This window comes from Heteronotia binoei, chromosome 16 (genome assembly GCF_032191835.1).
Source record: "Heteronotia binoei isolate CCM8104 ecotype False Entrance Well chromosome 16, APGP_CSIRO_Hbin_v1, whole genome shotgun sequence".
NCBI lineage: Eukaryota > Metazoa > Chordata > Lepidosauria > Squamata > Gekkonidae > Heteronotia > Heteronotia binoei.
In genome coordinates, this window is record NC_083238.1 from 6,251,285 (window position 1) to 6,279,105 (window position 27,821).

General features: G+C 40.5%; 1 pseudogene; it reads left to right on the forward strand.

Annotated features, from left to right (window-relative positions):
• Window positions 1-22,366, forward strand: part of LOC132585505 (ferritin light chain, oocyte isoform-like) — a 30,153-nt pseudogene extending 7,787 nt beyond the window's left edge.
• Window positions 22,367-27,821: the final 5,455 nt, after the last annotated feature.

The following is a 27,821-nucleotide window of genomic DNA, read 5'->3' on the forward strand; positions in this document are numbered from 1 at the left end:
GGTTTCTGAGAAAGCTTGACTTGCCCTTTCCTTTCCTTCCATCCCAACCCATTCATTGAGGTTGATTAGTGGCTTGCATTCGCAGTGATGCTTTGCCAGCTGCCAGACCACACAAAGGAAATTGGGATGGCATCTCAGGATTCTGGCTGGAAGCGAGAAACGATGTTTTAAATAAATAAGAATAATGTTTGTCTCTTAGACTAACGACGGTTTATGCAACAAACTGTGGTCAACAGTTTGCAACAAACAATTACAAGTTGTATGATGTCTGCATAGAACCATAGATAACACTTAGATTCTTGTTACATGGATAGCTTTCAGTGGTTGCTTTTGAGGTGTGAGAGTGGGAAAAGGCCCTATGACAGCTACAGCTAACTTTGGAAAGCAATCTAAAGACCTGCAGAAGCCCATGGGGTTGAAAATGCCCACTTTACTACACACATTTTCTCCCTTCACATTTGATCAAACCTAACTGGGAATGTCCCCAGTGATGTAGCATTTACTATTCTCACAGATGGATTCTTTCACAGTCCAACACATTTCACAGTAGAAAAATTACCTTAGCTGTCAACTACTATGTTTTCCATCTGTTAATCACTTGCTGTTATTCCTTGCACTGCACTTTCTACCATGCATTAATGCTCCTTGATTCACACTTACATTTCATAAATATTTATAAAGCTTTATTGCTCCCTTGAAATTTTTCTCATGAAAACAGAGTTAGAAGTGATTCTATAGTTCGGACTTGCTCATTGTATTCCCTGAATATACCCGTTGGTGAGTCCTTTTTTTAAAAAAAAACTCCCCGTGTTTCTTTACTCTCATGTATTAGCTCATTACATTCACAGAGAATACTTCCAAAGTCATGATCCTGCTAACACATGTCAACACTTTTGAATGAGATTGTAATTGGAATTTTTCTGGAAGCCCATGTTTGGTGTAGTGGTTAAGTGTGGTTAAGTGTGTGGACTCTTATCTGGGAGAACCGGGTTTGATTCCCCACTCCTCCACTTGCACCTGCTAGCATGGCCTTGGGTCAGCCAGAGCTCTCTTATCTGGGAGAACCGGGTTTGATTCCCCACTCCTCCACTTTCACCTGCTGGAATGGCCTTGGGTCAGCCATAGCTCTGGCAGAAGTTGTCCTTGAAAGGGCAGCTGCTGTGAGAGCCCTCTCCAGCCCCACCCACCTCACAGGGTGTCTGTTGTGGGGGAGGAAGGAAAAGGAGATTGTTAGCCGCTCTGAGACTCTTCAGAGTGGAGGACAGGATATAAATCCAATATCTTCATCTTCTTCATCTTCTATTCTCAACTGACACTTGGTCCAATTTCTCACTGGGCTTGTTCTGGTCTCAGAGCCCTTTCCTCCCTGGCGCTTCTGTCCAGTTTCACACAAGCTGCAGCAGGGCTGCAACTTGCCATGCCTCTTTCCCGTGGCAAGCAAGTTTCTCTGAAAACCAGTTTCTGCTTGCTGCAGGAAAGAGGCAGGGCAAGTCACAGTCCCATAGCAGCTTGTGCAAAATCGGACAGAAGGGCTCCGAGACCAGAACAAGCCTAGTGGGAAATCGGTCTCGGTGAATTGTTTTTAAGTGTTTTTTTAAAATAAATTCCTTTCAAAACTATTATGCCAGGGCCACAATTTAATCCATATTTTATCGCCACTTAACCTATATTTGTAGCTCTAGAACAATTTTGCTACTAGTACAGTCCATGACTAAGAGAACAATAAGTAGGTCTGCTCAGAAACAAGTCTCATTCAATCAATGGGGCTTACTTCTTGGAAAACATTCTTATGATTGCAGCAAAAGTGCACTATGACATGGCTTGTGTTTGTAATGGATTTTTGGGTTCAAACAGACTTTGGTTCTGATTCTAACTTTGGTCAAGATGCTTCTCTCCTTTAAGATTTCTAGCTAGGCCTCTTGACTGCAAAACAACTGCCTGTGTTCACAGAGATAACTGGATTGGAATGCGGCCTTCTGATAACTGGTTTCCCCTGTGGGAGCATGGTACCATTTTACCAGCTAGCCATCCCAGTTAAGAGATTATTTTCAGCTGAACGTAGTTCTCTGAAGCTCTGGGAACCAAGACCACTTTTAGTCATGTGATCCTTGAGTTCCCTAGCAACCCAAGAGATCATTAACCTGCTTGGCTTTGATTGGTTTCTAGGGCACAGGAACTAATCAGAACCTTGCATAAGTTTAGCTATGCTGTGACCATTGTGTGGAGTCTTGTCCAGGGGCTGTTGGTCTCTGACATGCCATCATGTCAGTGGTAGCTAGCCATCAAGAACTGGTGCCTGGCTGAACATCTGGATTCCTTTGGGAACTGTCCATCTGCCCTTTGAACTCTCTGTTATTTAGTCTGGTGAAGAAAAGGTGTTTATCATTTTCTGTCTCCCCACAAGTTGGCTCTTTTTTTGTATTTTGTACACAAATAAATCATTTATTTTATTAATCTCTGTTGTGAAGTCTTTGCTTTTTAAGTCTCAAAGCTAAGTCCAGTGACCTTGACTGCTTGACTATACTTAAAGCTGTTATTCTGAACTTCAGTGTTGCAAGACCACCAGAAAGGCTTGAAGGCTGGCTCTGCCTTCATTGCTATTGGGATAGTCTCAGAGCCTGGTGGCAGCCTAACTTTCGACCTACAGGGTGGGCTTAGCTTCCCTGCAGGACTTTGATAACTTTTGTTTAACCCCCTAAACTGGCGCCAGTGGTTTGAATGACAATTTAGACTGCAGGTATCCAGGACAGAGTTCTTTGGTCCCAGCACCAGGGAAAAGTATGACCTTGTGGGCTCTCATCAGACACCTGAGCTGGGCAAAAACAGGCTCCTCAGGCCCCAGGCAGGCAATCATGTTCAGCACGCAGATGGCCATGTACATGAGAAAGGAGGATCACAAAATGGAGACCTTTGCCTAGCCCGCTCCTCACAGCCCTCCAACAGCTGTTCAGATGAAGCACCATCTGGACTATACCTAGTCAACCTTGTGCACTATGATGTATCACCTCCAGTACACAGTTCAATTTCTTCTTGCCAGCAACTTAATGGCGACCAGCTCAAGGAGAAAAATGTATCCTCTCCTTTAGCAGCACAATCACCTCCCAAGATGTGATGCTACTAGTAACATTTATATTCTAATATAAAGACTTCCGTGCAAACAACTGCCCTAAATAATTTGGAGCATTTTCTGAAGGATTTAAGTTTCATTGAAGAAATCTCAAAGAAGCTTGAGATCGGCATTATTCTGGACTTTCAGTTCAGAGTCCTTCTAGTGAAACACTAACCCTTCTTGGAGGATGAAATTTTATTCAGATAAGAGCTGTGAGTAGGCTTTAATGTATAAATAAAATGGCATGTTTCAGACTCCTAGGAGGAAAAAGATGAATAAAGGTTTTTCCAAAATGTTTTGCCCCCTCCAGTGATTATAATAGTATTTGATTATATAAATGGGAGATTAAAAGCACAAAGAGTTAAACTTGCAGAGTTACTCCAGTCTAACCTCAGTGACTTCAATTGACTTGAATAACTCTTCATAGAACTTCATTGTTATCTAATGTCTTAGTGCTACATTTAGCCCATTTTTTATTTTTTTATTTATTATTAATTTATATCCAGCCCTTCCCAACAAGTGGCTCAGGGCGGCTCACAGCATAAGATTTCACATAGTAACATTTAAGCATAAAACAGTTAAAATTAATTAATACATTTAAATTATAAAATATTTAAAATTAAAATTTTAGAAATGCAGTTGAATATTCAAGTTGATTTTACTCTCCTTCATTGACAAGCTGAATGAAGCACGGCAATCTTAAAGTTTCCTCTAGTTATATGAACTTAGAGAACAAATGTCCGAGAAGCAGCAGTCATCAAGTTATGAAGTGATGGAAGTCCACAGCAGAACAATTATTACCCTGGTTATTTCCCTGGGTATGACCTTCTTTGGAAAGTTTGGAGAAGCAGATCTTGAACTCATCAGAATGAAGTTGGGAATCATATACTTGATATTGTTATTGACTACAAACAGCTATTGGCATGATTTACCTATATCTAGCACTGTAGAACACCACCATTTTTGCTCTCTCTCACACCGATTCTGCAGTTGCAGTTGCTCTTCCCCTGGGCTTCTGCTTTCATTTGGATCAAGTGATTGATTCCCCACCAGTTGCTGCACAGGCACCTTTTGACCCATGGCTCCCTCCAGTTCTCCCCGCATCTGGATCAAACCAGAAACAGAATCCTGGCGTGGAGCAGCAGTCGCTGCAGAATCAGTATCTCTCTCTGTTTACACTTGCAGATAAGCACATGTGCCCATTCAACCACTTAATTCTAATGGCCTATCTGACCTTACAAATCACTGGGGGGGGGGGGCATGAATTCTTTGCATGAATTTTGTACTGGGATTCATTATTCCAGTTATGAAGAGCATCGGTGATTAAAAATTAATGAGGACACTCTACAAATATATATATATATATATATATATATATATATATATATATATATATATATATTTTTTTTTTTAAAAAAAGTTTCACCTATAGCCAGTTTGCCATGAGTGCTCTGCTTCTCAGGAAAGTATACAGGCATCAAAAACTTCAAAGTCCTGCCAGGTTGTTATGAGACATAATAACAATGATTAGCAAAAATAGATTGCAAGGAAAAACACAGTTAAGTAAGTATTTTAGAAAATGGGGCTTAAATCCTTGATCTTCCAACTTAACCAATCAACAAATTGGCAAAAAAGAGAAAAGGGTATTTTTTTGCCAATGATGTTAAAGCTGGAAGGTTCTTGTTCCTCATAAAGAGAATTTGGTGACTGGCTTATTCTATGTATGAACTTTGAAATTTGAATACTGGTTCCAGACAACTCACAGAAGACACTGTAATAAAAATACCTTCAGAGTTGATCCTCTTCTGAGGAAGACTCCTCATGAAACAAGTTGACACCTAGGTGCTCGTCAAGCTGACACTCCATTTGTTGTAAGAGTTTGTCACAAAGTGGAAACAAGTGGTATGTTTGTTGTTAGCACTTGACCACTTTGTCAGTGTTATTGCAATTGGTGTTTAAATTTTGTGATTGTTGTTTATTGATTTTAACCGAGGTCTACAATGTGATTTGTACTAAATCTATTCAACCATATTTAGTGTAAGATGAGCAGCCATTATTCACAGTGATTTTTTCCATTATTTTCTGTTATACATTGTGATCTTGTTTTGGTTTTTTGAAGCTCAGTTTTAGCATTCTTTCTTCATGCAATTTTTGTGGCCATAGCAATTATTAATATGTCATTAAATTCCTTTTTTTTAGTGGCTAAGAAGATATTAACTTTTAAAATGGTCATTCTCTTGAAGGTGACTTGAAGGTTCCATTCTCACAGCATTCAGGGTTGATAAAGGCTCCTTAGTACAAATCTATCTACCTAGCATAGCTTTTCAATAAACTGTACTAGCTTTTCCGAATTATATATTTCTTCCACCACTTGTTTTTTTTTATCGTCTTCTTTTTTTTTCTGCCCCCACCCCAGTCTTACAGTCCTTATGTGGAATGCAGAGTTTCTGTCATATTTCTGCCCTTCCAAAATAGATCTCTCATGGTTTTTGCAGTGTGCCTTTGAAAACATTTGTTTTCTTGCTCCCTCAGATACTCCACGTGTAGGTCAGATGTCTATATTCTTTGCAATGCTTAGAATGCAATTACAGGGTATACTACTATTTCCAGATGGGGGTGGCATTCCCACTGACTAAGTGAGGCTGCAGCTTAGCTGTGGTCCTGCATTCAACTGGCTTCTGGAGCAGCAGATTGCAAAGTTATCTAGGAGCTCTTTCCATAAATTTAGACTGGTTTGCTAGTGACAGCCATTTTGGAGAATGCACATCTGTCACCTCTGACTAATAACTTTATTAGTCTGTGATTGTGCTCCCTCTGGATAATAATCTAATTTAAACTATATTCAGAACTAAAATTATCCCAGAATTTGTTTGAACATAAAACTATGTATATGTAATTTTAATACTGAGTGCGTTTTGACATGTGTTTTAAATGCTTTACCATTTATGTGCCTAAATGTTTATGTGCGAAATAGACTTCCTTGAATAAACAAAAGATGGTGCCGCAATTATTCATCCCTTGGCATCCTACAGATCAAGCCAAACAAAAATGAAATGAATGGAGAACCAGCAATTACTTTCTCATCTATGGCCTTCAGAACTCTCTTCCCTAAGAAGTTCAGTTGATCCTGTAACTCCTGGCCTAACCTTTTAGTTTTGGAAGGACTCTGTTTTTGTCTTGCAGTTGGTTGGCTGGGTCCCCCCTCCATTGCTATTTGCACTGCTGTTTTTTATTTGATTTTTTTTTCCTATTTGGGTTTTTTAACAGCTTATATAGGCACATATCCAATGCAATGGGCTTTCTTCCCACCTCTTGCTGCAATCCACTAAGCCCCTCCCGATTTTCTTCCTTGGGTGTCCAGAGCAGTCTAGGGAGCAAAGTGGGGGTTCACAGTAGGAGTGGCATGCTGCTTCTGTTCAGCAAATGGGATTGTCATCCTTCTTGTCTAGATCTGGCAATTGGACCAGCCTTGGCCACAATAGTCCCAGCAAAGCCCGGGGGATCCCTGGAGCCAAAGGACCCTCCTACCACCCTCAAACCTCAAGCAGCCCCCATGGTGCAGCCAGAACTCCCTGGCCAGGACCCTGGTGGTACAACAGCAAGAGCAGCAAAATGTAAGCCCTACTGTCTCATTCATGGGGCCCAGAGTGGTGCATGCTGGCTGATTATATCATTGTTTGGCCAGAAACAATGACAGCCATAAGGGAAAATGAGCCACCATATCAGCAGCCAGGTCAGCCAGTAATCTCAGCAGCAGCCAATGACAGCCCAGCCAGAATAGCTAAGTTGGGGGCAAGGGAGGGATCAAGCCAGGCAGGAGTGTGGAGAGGAGGAAAGGCCTAGCAGGAGACCCTTTGAAAGCCAGGCTGTGAAGGACAGGAGAAGAACAGGCAGAGGTGAGACATGAAACTGGGGGACTGATGCTCCACTCCCTGGTCCAGATAATTCCTCATGTCATAGAAGTGAGGCCAGGAGGTGGGGCTGGGGCTGAATTATGGGGGCAGGGAGGAGGAATAAAAGGATGCTCCACAACCAAACCAGGAAGGAGGGGAGATGGATCTTTGTTTTGATCTCAGATATGGGCCACACTCTAGGGGAGCATGGGTACAGTTGGGATAATCGCCCCCCCACACACAGTTGGGATAATCTCCTGAGGCCTTTGGAAACCCCCAGGAGGGAAATGGCACAATGGCTGAGGAGCTCACTCTTTTGAAGGAACTGCATGGTTCAAAAGTTCCCATTAGATACAGTTGCAGTTTAGCTTGCATAATGTAAACTGAGCACTGCACATTTCACTAAAAAGGAGAGGAAGAAATACCTACGATAAGTAAATACAGAATCCCTCAGAGTATACTTTATTTTGGAAGATTCCACATATTTCAGAAACTGTTTTAAACAGAGGATGATTGAGACTTCCAGTTTCGGCGGCTTGCAATTGAAAGCGGCTCAGACCGTCGTATCCAGAGCCGGTTTCAAATTGGGTCATTGAGGGGTCGCCCCTCGAAGGTCGACTCAACTCTGGGGTCCAGGAAGGATCCCAGAAGGCAGGGGAATCAGAGCGGTGGATCAGGAATGTCAGCAGAGATGGCTGCTTCCCAATCCCGCTTTTCCCAAGCATCAGTGTCCTCATCACCATTTTTAAATGGCCAAAGAGTCAGCTACCAGTTTCCTTTCTTCTTTTTTCTTCTTTCGTTCACACTACATTCTGCAAGTCCTATACCTTCAAGACGAAAGAGATTGATCTTCTCAATATTGTGTTTCCCCATATTTTTGTTTGGATTGGTAGCAAGTTGCAGGGGGGAAAAAGAGAATCAGGAGCAGACTTCAAGTAAGTCAGGAGGCTGAGAAGTGTGTGTGTGTGTGGGGGGGGAAACTCTCCCTCTTTCTTTTTCAAGCCTTGTAAAAGTTTGCCTAACCAGATACACTGAAAATACCTGCAGCAAGAGATTTCATCAATCTGTAATGGATGGTTGAACTTAACTGACTTGCCTTAAACTCCCTTTGGGAGATGAAAATGTTTTGCTTCTTGGGGAAGATGTTTGCTGACAAGTGCACTTGGATGTGAAAGTTGGTTGGTTGAAAAATATTTTGAAGTGCAAGTTCAAGTGCTTTGACTGAATTTATAAATACTTTAAGAAACTATTAAAAGCTGGTGGGTACCTGATACTGATTATAAGACACAGCAGGATCTTTGGTTGCAAGAAGAGCATTTTGTAATTTAAAAAACCCCTGGATTTCTACCTATTTTAGTGGATATAATTATTTTAATTGCTATTTCATTTTTTATTTTTGTTTTGTGTACTCTTGTGGTTGAATGATTTTTTGGATATGGTTTTAAAGATTTTTGGTTTGGGATTTCGTTTTTTGTGCATCTAGATGCTTTTATTTTTGGATTTGCTGGCTTTTTTCTCTTTTTGTCTAGATTACTGATTTTCTGTCTGTTTTTTTTTTTGGGGGGGGGTCATGTTTGGATTACAAATAGGGTAATCAGCCCTGGATTACAGATTTATTTTTGTAGCCTCTGCATCTGGATTATCTATCTTTTGTTTTATGCATTGGTTCTTTTTGCCTTTATTTTTGGGTCTGTTGGTTTTCTTTTATTTATGTCTGGATTACTGGTTCACAGTTTGAACTTGGGTCACATTCTTGGATTACAAATAGGGTAATCAGCCCTGGATTACAGATTTATACTTTGCAGCTTTTATATCTGGAATTTAACAGGTGGTGATTTGGATTATAATTGAATTAGCATTGCTTCATATAACAGACAATGGCTGCAGCTCCAGTGAACTGAACTGAATTGTTTTCTCCACTGACTATCTACTGTGGTGAACTAAAAAGGGGTGTTTAGCATTATTTTTAGTATTGTTTTGATACTATTGATAGAAGCCGGAAGGTTGTTTTCATTTTTGAACTGCTTTATAATAAGGATATTCTTTGGTGGAGCTTAGCTTATCTGGTACAAACAGGAACACAAAGTTTCAAAACAAACAGGGAAGAAGTGCTATTGGATTTTTGGTTGTGAGTGTCTTTATTTTAACAAGGATGAGTGGTCCCAAGGAAACTGTAAAAAAAAAGGAAAGCAAAGCAAACATTTCTTTCACCTAACCTTCCACCTGGACCAGACAAATTTATGACCATGCAAGGAGACATGAAAGAGATGCAAGCTGCTTCAATGTCTGCTATAGTACAACTAACAAGCAAGATAGGTAACATTGGTGAACAGATGGCAGAGATCAAGAAAGAGCTTTCAGAGAACACCAGACAGTCAGCTGAGACTAACAAGGCTCTAAAAGTATTAGAGGGTCAGGTGACAGAATAATCAAAAGGTGGAACAGCTGGAAAAAGAACAGTTTACAAGATACTAGACTCTTCAACTGGAAGTAGATAGAGCTGCATATATGTTGAGGTTTCAAAACATACCAGAAGAGAAAAATGAAGATTTACAGAAAATTCTAAGTGAAGCCTTGGCTGAAATTTTGTAGGTGACTCCTGAGAGGATGGAAGAAGAATTTGACCAAGTTAGACGGGTGCCTTCAAACTATACAAGATGAAACAAACTGCCCAGTGAAGTTCATTTGAGATTTACAAGAAAGAGGACCAAAGATGATATTTTAAAACAAGTAAGAGACAGACTGATGATGATAGCTGGAAACATGGTGAAAATCTTGATAGAAGTTCCCTGGCCTGTGAGACAAAAGAGGAGAGAATACCAAGACTTAACAGACTCTTTTAGAAGAAGAGAAATACCTTATATGTGGCTAATGCCAGAGGGCCTTCTTTTTACATATCAGGAGAACAGATACAGGATTAATTCCATTTTTAAAGCTCAGAAATTTTTGTAAAGAATGAAGGAGAAAGAAGATTAAAAAAAAAAAGAAGGCGGAAGAGGAGGAAAAGGGAGAAAACTCTGGGGAAGAAAATCCAAATGAACCACAGAGATACCATACAAGGCAACACCTCAAAAATGTTAGAGACAATTTGGCTGCCTCCCCTGGCCCCTCCAGGAGATGCAAAGAAAAGAGCTGTCAGTCGGGAGTCTCCTTTGAAGTATACAACTTTATTGATATCAAGAAAGAGGGGAGTCGCTTTTCAACGAGCTCCCTGATTAGTTCCATACATACCCTTTTATCCTTTACTCCCGGCCGATGAGTCCCTCCTCCTTTCCCCATAGGCTGAGGTACTTAGAGGGTACAGGCTACCCGGCACGCCTACTTCACCCCCTCCTTGATATGTACCCCTCCCATTACATACATTGCATGTGCATTTAAATTTACTTTTCCCCGAGGTGGGGTGTGTCAGTTAATATTCATTACTTGATTACGCCTGCGTACTTGCTGCTGATTAATTTCTATTGCTGATTAATCTCTATTTGCTATTAATCTTACTGTTGCCATGGCTTGTTCAGCCGTGTTATTTCTTTTCGGTTTCTGCGTTTTAACAATGGCTACTACCCCTGTGCTATGGTTACTAAATGTTTGTACCCGGTTCTGCTCCTTGCACCTTAACAATCACTAAGACATTACATTTGGTTCCTCCTGTTTCAGCTCATTTCATTATTTCACTCCTCTCAGAAACATGGTGAAAATCTTGATAGAAGTTCCCTGGCCTGTGAGACAAAAGAGGAGAGAATACCAAGACTTAACAGACTCTTTTAGAAGAAGAGAAATACCTTATATGTGGCTAATGCCAGAGGGCCTTCTTTTTACATATCAGGAGAACAGATACAGGATTAATTCCATTTTTAAAGCTCAGAAATTTTTGTAAAGAATGAAGGAGAAAGAAGATAAAAAAAAAAAAAGAAGGCGGAAGAGGAGGAAAAGGGAGAAAACTCTGGGGAAGAAAATCCAAATGAACCACAGAGATACCATACAAGGCAACACCTCAAAAAGGATAAGAAAGATAATGATAATCCAAATCCATAATGGCTTCAATAGTTTCAATTAATGTGAATGGACTTAATTCTCCTTTTAAAAGGAGGAAAACATTTAGATACTTGGCAAAACTGAAAATGGATATAACTTGCTTACAAGAAACTCATATTCTAACAAAAGACCAATGTTTTTTGAAAAACAAAAAATTGGGTAATTTATTCACAGCAACAGACAAGTATAAGAAGAAATGGGGTGTGGCAACATATATTAAAGATAAATTTAATCCACAATTGCAATTTACCTCTGAAGATGGAAGAATCTTATTGGTGGAAATCACAGTGGACAATAGAAAAAAATTACTTGCAAATATTTACACCCCAAATGATCACCAAGATAAATTCTTCCAAGACCTGCGTCTTAAATTATCCAATTTGGAATATGAAGAATATTGTTTAATAGGAGACTTTAATGCAGTCCCAGATAGACAACTGGATTAAAAAAATGCACAAACAGATGAAAAGTAAAGGTTTTCAGTTACCAGTAAATTTTTGGAAATTAGCAGAAAAAATGGATCTGATAGATGTATGGAGAACGGGATAGCCCAACTCTAAAGATTTTACTTACTATTCTTCCAGTCACCAAACCTGGTCAAGAATTGACATGTGTTGGTTTTTGGCAAGTTTGATTAAAGATCTAGCTGATGTAGAAATTCAAACAAGAATTAATGATAAAGCTAAAAGAGAAAATTATGGAATTTAAATACTTCAATTTTGAAAGATAAAGACTTTCTTAAAGAATCCAAGGCTGAAATGGAATACTTTTTAAAACAGAATATAACACAAGAAGTAAAGATGCAAGTAGTTTGGGACACTGCTAAAGCTTATTATAGGGGCCTTGCAATTAGATATAGTAGCAAGAAAAAGAGAGAACTGAAAATTTCCAAAGGGTGAATGAATGGTGAACTAACAGATGTTTTTAAAATTCAAAAAGGTACAAGACAAGGCTGTCCATTTTCACCTCTACTTTTCATCTTATCTTTAGAGATGTTCAATAACCAAATAAGGGAAGATCCAAATTTAAAAGGAGCTTTGATAAAAGATGAACAATATAAACTTAGAGCCTTTGCTGATGATTTAGTTTTTATATTAGAACAACCAATGGACTCAACTGACTGCCTTATAAACAAGATCAAACAATTTAGCCACCATGCAGGATTAGACATTAATTATAACAAAACAAAATATTTGACAAAAAATATGGTGATGGAACAAATTCAATCCTTCTAGCAGAAATCAGGATTTTTGTATGGAAAAAAAATTAAATATTTAGGTGTGGTTATTTTAAATAGATCCAGCAATCTAAAAGCAGATTATGATAAACTACTTAAAGAAATTTAAAAAAGATTTGGAAAAATGGCATGATTTAAATCTATCATTTATCGGAAGATTAGCCCTAATAAAGATGAACATTCTACCAAGATTATTATTCCTATTTCAAACTATTCCAATATTTTTAAATAGTGGATTTTTTCAAGAACTGAACAGGATGGTTGCTAAATATGTTTGGCAAGGCAAAAAGCCTAGAATCAAACTAAAGACATTGGAGGATTCTAAATTAAGAGCAGGCATGGGCCTGCCAGATTGGCAGTTATATTCTAAAGCATCTGCACTTTTATGGGTAAGAGACTGGATACTTCTGAATGACAAAAGACAAATACTATTAGAAGGACATGATTTGACTATGGGATGGCACACATATTTGTGGTATCAAAGACTTGAAGGCCACTCCTATTTTAAGAATCATTGGTTTCGAAAATCTTTGTATCATACATGGTCATGGTTAAAGACAAAAATCTATCAAAAAATTCCAAGATGGGTTTCTCCAGCAGAAGCATTTACTCATCCAAACCTCCTAAAACCAAATCAGAATTATAGATATAATGACTTGATGGGAAAAGATAATCAACTGAAAACCAAAGAAGAACTGGAAAATGTGGATATTAAAATGAATTGGTGGTTGAGAATGCAAATTGAATTTAGATATGCCAAAGATAAGGTGACAGGTTTTAATACAGAGCAATATGTATTTGACAAAATTTTGTTGGGCCCACAAGAAAAGTTAATCTCCAAAATATATGCATATCTACTTCAAATGAAGACACAAGATGAAGTTGTAAAAAACTGTATGGTTCAATGGGCAAAAAACTTTGGCTACAATATTGCATTAGAAGACTGGGAGAGACTGTGGAAACTAAATGTTAAATTAACTAGGTCAGTAACTTTAAAAGAAAATCTATATAAGATGTTTTATAGATGGTATCTGACTCCACAGAAACTCTGTAAGATTTATACTAATATGTCCAACAAGTGTACTAAACGGATTGGTTCCTTTTACCATATGTGGTGGACATGTGAGACTGTGAAAGATTATTGGAAAATGGTGCATAAAATCCTACAGAAGATCATGTTGACGCAGATTCATTTTAAACCAGAGTTATTTTTATTGAATATATTTTCTGAGGACTATTCCAAAGAGATGAGACACTTGTTGGCACACTTTAATACAGCAGCTAGGATCCTTTTGGCACAGAGATGGAAATCTCAGGAAATCCCCACGAAAATGGATCTGGTGGGAAAAGTTCTGGAAACAGCAGAGTTGGACGTCTTATCCCAGCTGTTAGCTGATAAATCTAAAGAAGAAGCAAGAAAATATTGGATGAAAATCTATGCCTGGTTAGAAAACCAAGACTCTTAAGATTCTCTGATGTTAACTTATTTTTTTCTTTTTTTCCCCTGTACTTTATATTATAAAATTTATCTTTACTGGAATTGTCAAAATTACTAGACAATTTTAACAAAAGGTCTATACTATAAAATTTGAAAATGGATTCTGTGCAGTTGAGACAAAATAATAGGGGACAATTTATGTAAAGAAATTATTATGGAATTAAGCTTTTTGAAAGTATTCCTATTTAAAATAATATCGGAATGTACTGTTTTTTTAATTATTTTTTCCATTCCCCATCCCTTTCCTTTTCTGAAACTAATAAAACTTTTTGAAAATTATAAACAGAGGGTGATTATAAGTTCTGATTTTACAACATTGTGAAGCAATTGGATGGTCTGATTCTGCCTCTTCAGATTGAAAAAACTATATGAAACACTATATTAAAATTACAGTGCAATCTGATGCAGATTTAATCTGATCAGCATAGGAATACACTTTCACTGAGGAGGTTTATGCTTGGTAAACACAGTTCTTTTTGGTATTTTAATGGGATAGAAATTTAAAACATGATAGTATAGCACAAGATCATCAGCAATTCAAAATTAAATTGTTAAATAAGAGAGAAAATTAACCTCATATCTGAAAGATTATTGGTACAATATATGTATATGTGCATATGTTTAAGTGAGCCCTCAAGAACTAATTTCTGTTTTCCTATCAAGGCCTATATGGGAGGCTCCTCATTTAGGTCTTTCTTATCCGTGTTAGTTGCAGTCTTACACTTACACACACACTAAATAACACACTTTATATCCATTCAATGCATTTTGCAACTGGATTTTACTGTGTGAAATAGTAAAATCCACTTGCCTATGATCACTGAAGTGGATTGAAACAGCATAATTTAGTATATGTGAAAATCAGCAATTGTTTTCATGGAAGAAATAAAAAGACCTGTTGAAGCTACTTTATTCTCCTGTGTGCTGGCTACAGAGAGGATTCAAGGGTTGGTATTTGATTTTCTACCTATATGGACAAAAAGCATGATTTTGGAATCACAATTATAAAAATTCAGCCTCTCTCTCTATCTGCAGTTTAAAAAAATAGAACATTTGAGATGATGATCTGAAAATGATGCATCAGGAAGGGGGGATTCAGAGGGAAGAGAAAGAGTAGGAGGAGAGTTGATTTTATATCCCACGCCCTTCACTACCTAAAGGAGTCTCAGAGTGGCTTACAATCACCTTCCCTTCCTCATCCCTCAACAGACACCTGTGAGGTAGGTGGCTGAGAGAGCTCTGAGAGAGTTGTGACTGACCTAAAGTCACCCAGCTGGCTTTATGTGGAGGAATGGGAAATCAAACCCAGTTCTCCAGATTACAGTCTGCTGCTCTTAACCACTATACCACACTGGTTCTGTTGTGGTGATTGTTGTAGAAATAACTAGTAGGCAAATACATTATTTCCTATAATGTATGTCATAGCCTTTTGAACAACACTGTAGGATGTAGTTATTTTATGTTTAAAACACCTTATTTTAAAAGAAAACAAAATTCTTCCATAGTTAGACTGTACAACAAAATTCCAATGTAGATTGTACAACAAAATTAAAATGAGGGTTGCCAGCTCTCAAATGGAAAATTTCTAGGGGTTTAAAGCCTGGAGAAAGTGGGGTTTCAGGAAGAGACTCAGTGGGTATAATGCCATAGATTTCCCCCTCCAAAGCTGCAATTTGCATCATAGCAACTGATCTCTGTTGTCTGAAAATGTTGTAATTCTAGCAAATCAACAGGCCCCACTGTGAGGCTGGCAGCCATACTTACAATCTTGCATAAGGCTCAGTTTTATAGATATAAATATATGGATGCAAGGAGAACTCTGAAACGGGATGCTGGTTTGATTTTACATTATGCAGTCCCCAGGAAAACAACTGGGAAGTGTTGGCAGAAATGAACAAGGCAAAATATAATTTGGTTCTTTGATGTATAATCAGATTTAGTACCACAAAGATCGATGAGGAAATCCTACAAAGAAATATGTGTTTTAATGCATTATCGTATTTTACAATTATTTTTAAAAATTCAATTTCAATTATAGCCCAGTTCACAAGGAGTGCTTTGCCTCTTGAGAAAGCGTATGGGCATCAAAACATCAATCAAAGTCCTGCCAAGTCTCTCATAAAAATAAATAGCCATAATCCAGTGTGTTATTGTCCTTTTAATGTTAGTGGTATGCTTATAATTCTTCTCATGTCTGCCTCTGCAGTCAGCATTCTGACATTATCGGTCTCCATTTCATAGTCCTCCTCTTGAAGACAGCTTGTGTAGAAAAAGCTAGCATGACTTGGGCTATTATTTTAAACTTCCAGTTACTACCTTCTTTTTTTTAGAAAAATCAAATGCTTCACATACAAACAAGTTATAATGGAGAGAAATGAGGTATATGGGCTTTCTTTTGAAGGAACGTGAACCAAACTACACATTACACCTGCAATAAAAGCTTGTGTTTTTTGTAGAATTCAGTCACAAATGTAAGCAAAAAAAAAAAGAGAGAGAGAGAGTGTTGGTGAAAAGCAATTTTACCTTTTCTTACCCCACTTTCAAACTGCTGATGGCCATGCTGGGAAAATCCTATGAGCATGCACCAGTATTTTCTGCCACCACTAGAGCTGCCTTGGACACAGTCAGAGTGGTAGTGGTGGACTGATTACTGCCAAAATGATTCTGTAATGTTCAAAAAGCTTTACATTTATTTGTAAAGTACATTTTGTCATATCAACACATGACATCGTATGCTGAGTCAGTCCACTGATCCAACAAGGTCAGTATTGCCTATTCGAGGGGTGTCAAACATGTGGCCTGGGGGCCAAATCAGGCCCCCAGAGAGCTTCTATCAGGTCTCCAAGCAACTGGCTCTTGTCTGCTTCCTTCTCCCTGGGTGCGGTCACACGTCACATTAAAAGCGGGTGTGTAGCACTCAAATTTGAACCGCTCAATATTGATTCGATGCAGGGTCGTTCAGACGAGCATCCAAGAATGCTACTCATTCTGTTGTTGAGCGTTCAGACATCCAATACTATCACGCTCTTTTCTTGGATCATGCGTGATCAGATGGTGATTTCTGGGAGGGGGGGGGATCCATTGAACATGTGCCCAACAGTTTGGAGTTGGGAAATTAAACGTTGCTTCAGAGGCAGGGGGAAAGGGCGAAAGTTTCCGGAATTAACGTTGCTGATTCAAACCAAGGAACTGCCAGGAATTACTTTCCTAGAAATTGGCAGTGACAATGATATCTGGAAATCCTCCACATTGAAAAAAAAAAAATTTCCTATTCTGAATAGTGGGATAATGTCGCGCCCCCCTCCCCCGATCCTGTGTTGATTGGAGAAGCAGAAGCGTTACCTCAGATTCCTGGATGATCTGGCAATGCGCATGTCTGCTGAGGCTTTTTTTTATTAAAAAAAAAGTGGGAGGGGCGGTAAACATTCCAAGGGGCAGTATCGTACGTGAGCTGTCCAAACAGGAAAAAGCCGATCTTGTGCCGCTTTTTTGAAAAAGGGCCGGACTTTCTGCGCTGTCAAATTAATGCGGCACTGATCTGCAGCAAGTCGGAATGACCCTGGATGATGCTCGATTGCCAAATGTGGATGTGTGGACGAACATATTTAATCCGTCAGCGAGACGGAGCTGTGTCGCCACTAATGGTACGTGTGACCGCACCCCCTCTCTTGCTTCCTTCTGCAATTCAGCTTGCTTTGCAAGGCTTGCTCAATCTCATAGGAGCTACAGAGCAAAAGCTTGATTTTTCCATCAGTTGAGCTCTTCTCTCTCCTGGTCCCTTGGGAAGGCAGGAAAAGAGCCAGAGCTTCCTTGGCCCTGTTCCCTGGATTCCATGGGAGAAATACAAAGAAAGCACCTTTAAGACCAACAAGTGCTAATGTTTTAAGTATGTTTTATTTTAAGGTTTTGTTTGTTTTAAAAAAAATCTTTAGTCATGTTTGTGTCCTTTAAAAACTTTATATCTCTGCTAACTAATCTTAAATAGGTACACACATGGCCCGACCCGACATGGCCTGGCCTGGCCTGACAATGTCTCATTTATGCCAGATCCGGCCCTCATAACAAATGAATTCGACACCCCTGGTCTATTCAGACTGTCATTGGCTCTCCAGGATTTTAAGCACAGGTCTTTTACATCAGCTACCATGTGGTACTTTTAGCGGGCAATGTTCAGGATTCAACAAAGGATCTTCTGAATGCAAAAGAAATGTTCTACCACTGCATCACAGCGATCAGGGTGGGACCATAGTTTAGTGTAAGTTAAAATAGTAGTTAGACATTAAATAAAAGGGGAGAAAGATCAGAAGCCAAGATTGCAGAACTCCAAGGTAGGATGGCATGATGACCTCATCAACTTCCCTCCCTCAGAGGCAAGATTTCCCCTCTTTTTCTCTCCCTTTCTGACTGAGCAGCCTTACTTATCTATTTTCTTTTCTGACAAATAATGGCTGTCCCGCCCTGTCACCAAATGATATTTTGCTGCTGGCTCAGCCCAGGAATATCTACCTCTTAACTTAAACTACTGAAAGGGCACTCAAGCGGCTTTTTAAAATTCAAAAATAACAAAACATTTTATTCAGCATAGAGGAAAAACGTAGGCGAAATCAGGAATAAAACGTCTGAGGTAAATCAATAAAGAACTCTGAGGTAAATCAGTACAGGCACAGATTACAGTTCATGTTTTAAGCAACTGAGAGTTTCTTGAGCTTTCAAAATGATTTTTAGAATCTTTAAGATGAGAGGCTTTTGTTTCAATGTTTCCTAAACACTCCAGTATACTTCTTGAGCGTATTTGGCTCTTTTGGTTTGCAGAAGGCAGGGATACTCTGTGCAATACCCAAACTCCTTCACTAAACACACTAGTACTCTTCCTGAGTTTTACTGGCTCATCAGGCAATTTCTAAACACATCTGACGAGGGATCACTCCACTCCTCAGCGCTATCTCCCTTTTCCATCAGGGTAGAGAATTTTTTCTCTTACTAGAAGATCTATCCCGTTTTCTGGCCTGGTCTTCACTTAACTACTCACTCCTCTTGCCAACCTTTCCAGTACTCTGCGATAAACTGCTCTCAGTTATGGTTAAACACAAACCCTGTCAGTACTAAGCCGTTTTCTGTCAGAGCTAGGCACAGACTATGTCAGTATTAGACTCATCTCAGTCAAGGATGAATTCAGACTGAATTTTCCTCAGCATTCAGTTCAGAAGTCTTTCTCTGCTCAAGTGATGCTAGTCAATCAAATTCCTTGGAACAGCCTGTCACTCAAAGGCTCTGTGAGGAACTTAACCCTGCACAGTCCATTACCTGTTTACACAGCACTTATAAGATTTCAAAATGCAGTCCATCACAGATGGCAAGGCAAAACTTGCAAAAAACAAAACTTGCAGTAACTTGAATGTTGGAGAAAGATTGGGTGTTATTTGTTTGTTTTTAATATTGACAAGAACACCCCTAATGAAGTCAATCAGCCAGCATATGTGCTCTTGGAGGTGAAACTGTTTCATATAGAGTTTGTGAAATTACTAACAACATCATAAGAATTAATTTAAAGAAATGAGTTCCATTCTAAATATAACTGTGTCAATTTACACCTGAGTTTTGCAGAGCAGAAAGAACAGTTTTTGGAATATCTTGTAGAGAAAAGAGTTTGTTTGTTTGTTTAATGAAGCCAATGGTATGATCCAGTTTGTAACAGCAGACAGAAATAAATTATTATCATAGGGAAATAAAAAAAAACTGTTAATACATGTTGACATGGAAACCACAACTTATATGGCTCAGGCTGAGTGGGCTGAAGTTGAACCCAGCGAAGACAGAGGTCCTTTGCGTGGGTCACGGCGCTCTGGGAAGGGAAATAGGTCTCCCGGCCTTTGATGGTGCGCTATTGAAAGCAGCGCACCAGGTAAAGAGCCTGGATGTTTTACTGGAGACTTCATTATCTATGGAGGCCCAGATAGCAGCCACTGCCAAGTCAGCATTCTTCCATCTGAAGCGGGCAAGGCAGTTGGCCCCTTTCCTTGAGCGCCGGGACCTTGCAACAGTGATCCACGCAACGGTCACCTCAAGACTAGACTACTGTAATGCCCTCTACTTGGGGCTACCTCTGTGCTGGACTCGGAGACTGCAGCTAGTGCAGAACGCAGCGGCCAGGCTGTTGTTGGGACTCCCAAAACGGGAACATATACGGCCGGGGCTACGTGAACTGCACTGGCTGCCAATCTTATACTGGGTCCAGTACAAAGTGTTGGTCATTACCTTTAAAGCCTTATATGGCCGAGGACCTGCCTACCTGAGGGACCGTCTTTCCCCATATGAACCCCAGCGAGCACTGAGGTCAGTTGGGAAAAATCTAATGACCATCCCTGGGCCGAAGGAGATTAAATACCAGAATACCAGGGCACGGGCATTTTCAATCGCAGCCCCTACCCTATGGAACCAACTCCCCGAGGAGGTGCGGGCCCTGCGGAACCTTGATCAGTTCCGCAGGGCCTGCAAGACCGCCCTTTTTAAGCTTGCACACCTGGACTGCTAAGAAGATCGGTAATTAAGGATCCGCCAATGCGGTTTGAAGACCTATACCACTGAATAACTGTACTCATTGGATTGGTTTTAATGTTGTTAAGTTTAGTGTTAATGTTTTATATTGTTAAATCTAAAGGCTTTTAACCACTGTATGTTTTTATAAAATGTTGTTAGCCGCCCTGAGCCTGTCGAGGTGGGGAGGGCGGGATATAAATAAAAATTATTATTATTATTATTATTATTATTATTATTATTATTATTATTATTATTATTATTATTATTATTATTATTATTATTATTATTATATCTGGTGCAACAAAATTTATTTCTACCACTGGAATGATTGCATTGCTGGGACTGTTTCCCAACAGCATCCAAAGAAGTGATATAAATATTTCAAAGTACCATGTGCCCTCTTGGTGTTTCACTTGCTGTTTATGTCAGATCAGGTCCTGTTGACAAAGAGACAAGCCACTGTAACCCAGTTTTCCTCTAGGAAGCCCAAGGTGGTATAGGTGTTATTCTATGATGGCAGGCCCAGCGTGTGGAAATAGGCCAGGTAGGCAGCCACCTTGGGTGCCACCTGGCCGCAGGGGTGGAGGGCGGGGGCATCCCCCCCTTTCCCTGTCCCCACTCGCGCTGACGGTGCTGTCTGGGAAGTGGCCGCCTGCCTGCTTCTTCCTCTATTCCAATTTGGAACAGAGGCAGAAGCACGCAGGTGCAGCTTCTCAGTCAGTCGAGTCCCTCTGAAAGGGGGGAGTGAGCTGGGCTAGGGTGAGCCGAGCGTTCTCACTTGGACCGCCCCTCGCCCAGTCCCTCCACTCTGCCTCTCAGAGGAACTCAGGTGGCTGGGCAGCGACCGCCTGCATTCTTTTTCCTCTGTTCCAATTCAGAACGAAGGAAGAAGCATGCAGGTGGCCGCTTTCCCACCAGCTCCCTTTGAAGGGGGGAGGGCTGGGCGAGGTGTGGGCCAAGTGTTCTTGCTTGGCCCGCCCTTCGCCCAGCCCACTTCCCCAGTTCAGAGGGACTTGGTTAGCTGGGAATGCTTTTTCTTCTGTTCCAGATCAGAACGGAGGAAGAAGCATGCAGGCGGCCGCTTCCCAGCCAGCTCTCTTTGAAGGAGGCAGGAGGGCTTGGCCAGGAGCAGGCTGAGCAAGAATGCTCAGTCCACCCCTCGCCCCACTCTCTCCCTCCCTCCTTCAGAGGGAGCTGGCTGGGCCAGGAGAGCACGCCAGCACGATGATGTCATTTTAAGGGGCATCATCATGCCCCACGCGCTCCGCGCACCCAATTCAACTCCTGGTGGGGTGGGGGGTCAGGTTCTGCCTGGAGTGGCAGAACCTTTAGCTCTGGATCTGCATGTTGGCACTGACCAGATCTAAATCTTCTAAGTTGCATCATCTTGCTTCCCATCAAGGAACTTTCCAATCCATCATGAAACACTGTAGAGCTATTTAATGATTTGCATGTTCTGTATAAGCCTCCCTCCATCTGTGCCATGAGCTCCCAGTCCACCAGAACTACCACCCTGAGAGTGAAGCTGGGGCGAACTGCTTGGCCAACCAGTTCCTCCATGCCAGCTACACCTATTTGTCCTTGGGTTTTTATTTCACTCAGGTTGATGTGGCTCTGTCCAAGTTTGCATCCTTTTTTTCTGGCATGTGTCTGAGGAGAAACACAAACAAGCTGAGAAACTCCTGACCTTCCAAAACCATAATGGAGGGAGAGTCATTCTGCAGGATGTTAAAAAAACAGAGCAGGATGAATGGGGGAACAGAGCCTCTGCCATGGCCTTTGCCCTTCAGCTGAAGAAGAGTGTGAACCAGGCCCTGTTGGATCTGTACCAGATTGCTTCTCGCCACATGGATCCTCATCTGTGTGACTTCCTAGAGACCTTGATGAGGAGGAAAAGCTGCCATGACCAACCTGAAGCAGGTGCGTGCCAGCAAGGATGGCCTGGGCGAGTTCCTCTTTGATCACCTCACCTTGGGCGAGTCCAGCAACTGAGCTGCAGAGTTTCTAGTTCCCTCCAGAGTCCTCCCACCAACTTGTCCAGCTGTGTTGTTCTAATATGTCATGTGTCTGTGTTTATTTTTTTTTTAAAGCTGGCTGTTCAGTGAAGAGGCATGTCTCTGTACCCTGCACATTGGGGTTGGGGGGGGGAGAGAATCTGTAACTGGCATTAAATAAAACTTGGCATTAAGCACTAAAAACAAACAAACTAAAACAAAAAAAGTGTATGGGTTTAGAAGCTATGATAGAAATACCTTGGCAATTCTTTTTTTTTTTAATTGAATTTCAAAAAACCCCCACAATTTTTAGTATACACATACAATCTTTTTGTTTTACTTTTAGCACAAATATATTGCCATATATGGTTTTATACCATATGCTTGCACTGACTGTACATTTGATATAAGGGGGAACAACTCTTCTAAGAAATCTGGGATACAACTGGGATTTTGCATAATTTTCTTGTTCATTGTGTACTGTTTGTATCTCACAAAGTCTGGATTGTACATTTTAAAACATTATTTTGCTCAAGTTAAAAACAAAACAAAACAGAAAATACCATACCAACTTCTCATGCTTTGAGCTACTATGACTTATCAGTTTTCTGACTTATCTAACATGAACCACATATCTACCTCCATTTTTCTCTTTACTCTGCAGTCAAGAGTCTTTAAAAGCCAATAAATAAATGCAGCTTTTTCTGAGTGAATACTAATTTTTCTCTTTTCTGGCTTCATTGAACAATGTGCTAAATTATACTGACATGAACTGTGTGTCTTCAAGCTGCAGCACTATAAGAATAGCCTTCAGGCATGATAGTGCTTGAATACGTGGTATTACTCTAGAAATGCTATAAAAATAAAACTCCCTCAAAAATAGAGACTCAGTCTTTATATTTTAAGGCATCAGACCAGAAAAATGTTTAGATTTTAGGGGAGGGACGGTGGCTCAGTGGTAGAGCATCTGCTTGGGAAACAGAAGGTCCCAGGTTCAATCCCCGGCATCTCCAAAAAAAGGGTCCAGGCAAATAGGTGTGAAAAACCTCAGCTTGAGACCCTGGAGAGCTGCTGCCAGTCTGAGAAGACAATACTGACTTTGATGGACCACATGTCTGATTCAGTATAAGGCAGCTTCATATGTTCAGTTCTAGTTTCTAAATTCTCGATTATTACAGGATATAAGCAAGGACCTGTGATAAACTCATGGGAATGTGGTCCCTCACTGGTCCCTGCTTGGTCCCCCTGACATCTCCCACACCCAGGGGTCATTTTGTAGGAAGAAAGGTGCAGGAGCTCAGAAGCATACCTCATTTGCATATGCCCCGGGATCTGTGTGCAGTGGGGTGAGAACTCCCCACTAAAGCCATGGCAGAGAACTCCCCACTGCATTCAGACCCTGGCTAGGAGCTGTGCTCCTGTGAGCTCCTGCTGAATTCAAACCCTGCCCACACCTTTCTCTACCCTTTCCTCTCACTGCCACTTCCTCCTCCCAACTTTTTCCAACCAGACTATGCTCCTTCCCCCCACCCTTATCCCTGATACTGGTTCCCAACTTCCCCTTGCCTTCCCACTGGGTTAGTCTGGTTCAGTTCTGGCCTCAATTACCCCATAAATGCAGTCTACATATTTGAACAAAAAAACTTTTTCAAGTGCTTTGTTCTGTTTGCAGGTTGAGGCTCCTAGGCTCAGAAATTGTTAATGTCAATGCTGTTCAGTCAACAAGGATTGCTTATGCTATTATACAGGTGCAAGACAGCAGCTTTAACTTCTAATCAGTCAAGAAAGTGCCTCCTTCCCAGGCCCATTTTTCAAGCATGCTCAAGCTGTCCCCTTCATCTGGAGAAAGTAGTGTGGCCCTTTGTAGATATCTGACTTACTCCTGAAATGTGGGAACTGATGCTGCCTGCCCCCTGATCTATATAACCATCTCCTGTCATCGGAGGGTATCCATTGACCTGCCTGAAAATACAAACATACTTTACATGTTGACCAAGCATGAAGACTCACAAACACACCTGCAACTCTGACAAACAAGAAGACCAGCCTCATGACTGATAAGAAGAGCTTAGACTGGCATAGTGCTTTGAGATACTGGGGGGATGTTATGGGAAAGGGACATTTAGTTAGTTAGTTTTTTAGACTGCCCTCTCCTGTACGCAGGGCTCAGGGCAGTGAACAACATTTCAATAAATACAATTTCAAGTTAGATTAAAACAGTTAAAACAATAAGTTCTGCTACTATTCCAGATGGGACTTCGAGGGTCAATAATGTGTTTACCCCATAGGGGAGAGGAGAGATGAGGGAGGACAGCTTGGTGAAAAACTGATTGCTGTCCTCAACCATAGGCCTGGTGGAACACTTCTGTCTTGCAGGCCCTGCAGAACTGCAGTAGGTATTACAGGGCATGGATGTAGCTATGTACTGAGCTATGAAACTGAGCTAAAACTAGGAGGACTAAAGTATGGCAGGGTGACAATTAATGCCATAACATTTAGATTTAGATTGGCTGATACCCTTTACTGAAGAATGGTACACTCCTATCTGGGATGGTTGTCGTTTTCCACCTAGCATGCAGCTTTGGGAGGGACACACATGGGGCAGTGTGGGAGGCAGGGGACACTGCCTAGCCAGATCAGCTGAATCAACCCTGGTGATCAATGGGGTGACAGATGCCGTAGCCAGATTGCCCTCACAAATCTGCCTATAGTATCATTTTTAAAATGAACTAAGCGTGGTCAGCATACTCCAGCTGATCTTAAACTATTCCAGGCTAAATCTTTGGCTCAGCTGTTATATGGGACCATGATAGGGCCACAAGCTTCTTGTTATATACCTCTGGAAGTAGGTATAATCAAAATTCCTCAGAGCAGCCCTTCAACTACCCTGCTGTGTTTCAAATGCAAATTTGCATTTGGAGATGGACACAGTAAAAGTTGAGGCTAGGATGTGCTTTGCCTCCGTCAACCTTTGGCTAAAGCCGAATTTCAGTCCGCAAGGTTTAATTTCCTTGATTCTTTGGTATCATAATCAATCTACATGATTAAAGGTGGTTAGGATCAAGATGGTGAGTTTGGGCTTTTCATTCTGTCTCAGAAATGGGGTACAAGCAGGGAAAACAAGCAGGGTGCTTATCTCTCTCAATTGGAGATTTTCAGTCACAGGGAAGCATTTTCTCTTGCTAGATGTCAAGCATTCCCTTTTGTGGTTTTGGATGAGCAATACAAAAAGGTTCCAAAGGCAGATAGGCTATGTTCTTGTGGTTCAGGGAAGATCAAAACTATAGAACATATTCTACTTTGTTGCTGCTTATATCAAGAGGTTCACTCTAAGTTTATCCTTCCCTTGCTCAGTAGACGTCCTGGTCGTTCACATTTGATGTATGCTCAAATGCTACTCATAAATGAAAAACCACTGGTTTCAGCATACACTTCTGTGGAATTTTGTGTGCAAGGCTGTAAAATTTGCCAGATACAGATTGCTTTTTACATATAGATATTACAGAATTTAAATCATTTTATGTATCATTTTATCCAACTGTACTTTCCTTTGACTTATAAGCCAATTTATATGTGGGAGTTAATTTTGATTTTTCTGTAACTCACTGTGAGTAGCCCATAACCAGCCTTTTGCTGGTCTATGACAGTATTAATAAAAACTTTGACTTTGAGATTGGCTGATATGCATTTAAGTTTGCTCTCATGTTTGCAACCTTTTGTTTCAAGTGTATTTACAAAGATTTGTGGTTTGTGGTTCACCTCTCCACTACCTAGTATGTTCTCTACTGGTTTAGAACTGAATTTTGTTTTATTTGCTCATGCTTCAGCACTGCCTGTTTATATAGCCCAGATCATTTTATATAGCCATATGCCTTTTTCACACATATTCCTGTATCATGCATCTAATTCAGTCTGCAACTTGCTTTTGTAGTGTATTATGCAGTAGTGCCTCTCAATAAACCATTTAATTCATATTGATAATATTTTGAAGGCTGTATCTTTCTACTGAGTGTCTGAAGAACTATGGATGGAGGCTCATGACATTGTACAGAAGGCAGCAATCAGCACCATCCCAAAGAAAAAGAAATGTGAAAAAGCAAAGTGGCTGTCTGATGAGGCTTTACAAATAGATGAGGAAAGAAGGAAAGCAAAAGGCAAAGGTGAAAAGGAAAGATTCACCCAACTGAATGCAGATTTCCAGAGAACAACAAGGAGAGATAAGGAGGCCTTCCTGAAGGAACTAGGCTAAGCAATAGAGGAAAATAGAATGGGAAGGACAAGAGATCTCTTAAAAAAATTGGAGATATCAAAGTTTCATGCAAAGATGGCCATGATAAAGGACAAAAATGGTAGGGACCTAACAGAAGCAGAAGAGATTAGGAAGAGATGGCCAGAATACACAGAAGAATTATACAAGAGGGATCTCAATGTCCTTGACAACCATGATAATGAAATCGCTGACTTTGAGCCAGACATCCTGGAGTGCAAAGTCAAATGGGCCTTAGAAAAGCATTACTAACAACAAAGCAAGCAGAGAGGACCAGTTGAGTTATTCAAAGTCCTAAAAGACGATGCTATGAAAGTGATGCACAAATTATGTCAGCAAACTTGGAAAATGCAACAGAGGCCAAAGGATTGGAAAAGGTCCGTTTATATTCCAATCCCAAAAAAGGGTAATGCCAAAGAATGTTCAAATTATCATACCATCACACTCATTTCACATGCCAGCAAGGTCATATTAAAGATTCTACAAGGTAGGCTTCAGCAGTATGTAGATTGGGAACTACCAGAAGTTCAAGCTGGGTTTCGGAGAGGTAGAGGAACTAGAGATCAAATTGCCAACTTTCGCTGGATTATGGAGAAAGCACGGGAGTACCAGAAAAACATCTATTTCTGCTTCATTGACTAAGCTAAAGCCTTTGATTGTGTGGATCACAACAAACTGTGGCAAGTTCTTAAAGAGATAGGAGTACCAGACAACCTCACATGTCTTCTGAGAAACCTGTATAAGGGTCAAGAAGCAACTATCAGAACGGGATATGGAACAACTGATTGGTTTAGAATAGGAAAAGGAGTTCAACAAGGATGTATATTGTCACCCTGCTTACTTAATTTATATGCAGAGTACATCATGCAGAATGCTGGTGTGAATGAAGCACAAACTGGAATTAAAATTCCTGGGGAAAACATCAACAACTTCAGATATGCAGATGACACCACTCTAATGGCAGAAAGTAAAAAGGACCTAAATAACCTCTTGTTGAGGGTGAAAAAGGAGAGCACAAAAGTAGGCTTGATACTCAACATCAAAAAAACTAAGATCTGGCCCCATCACTCCTTGGCAAATATAAGGAGAAGTCATGGAAGTAGTGACAGACTTCAAGTTTCTGGGATCCAGGATCACTGCAGATGGTGACTGTAGCCGTGAAATTAAAAGATGTTTGCTTCTTGGGAGGACAGCTATGGCAAACCTAGGCAGTATAATAAAAAGCAGAGACATAACCCTGCCAACAAAAGTCTG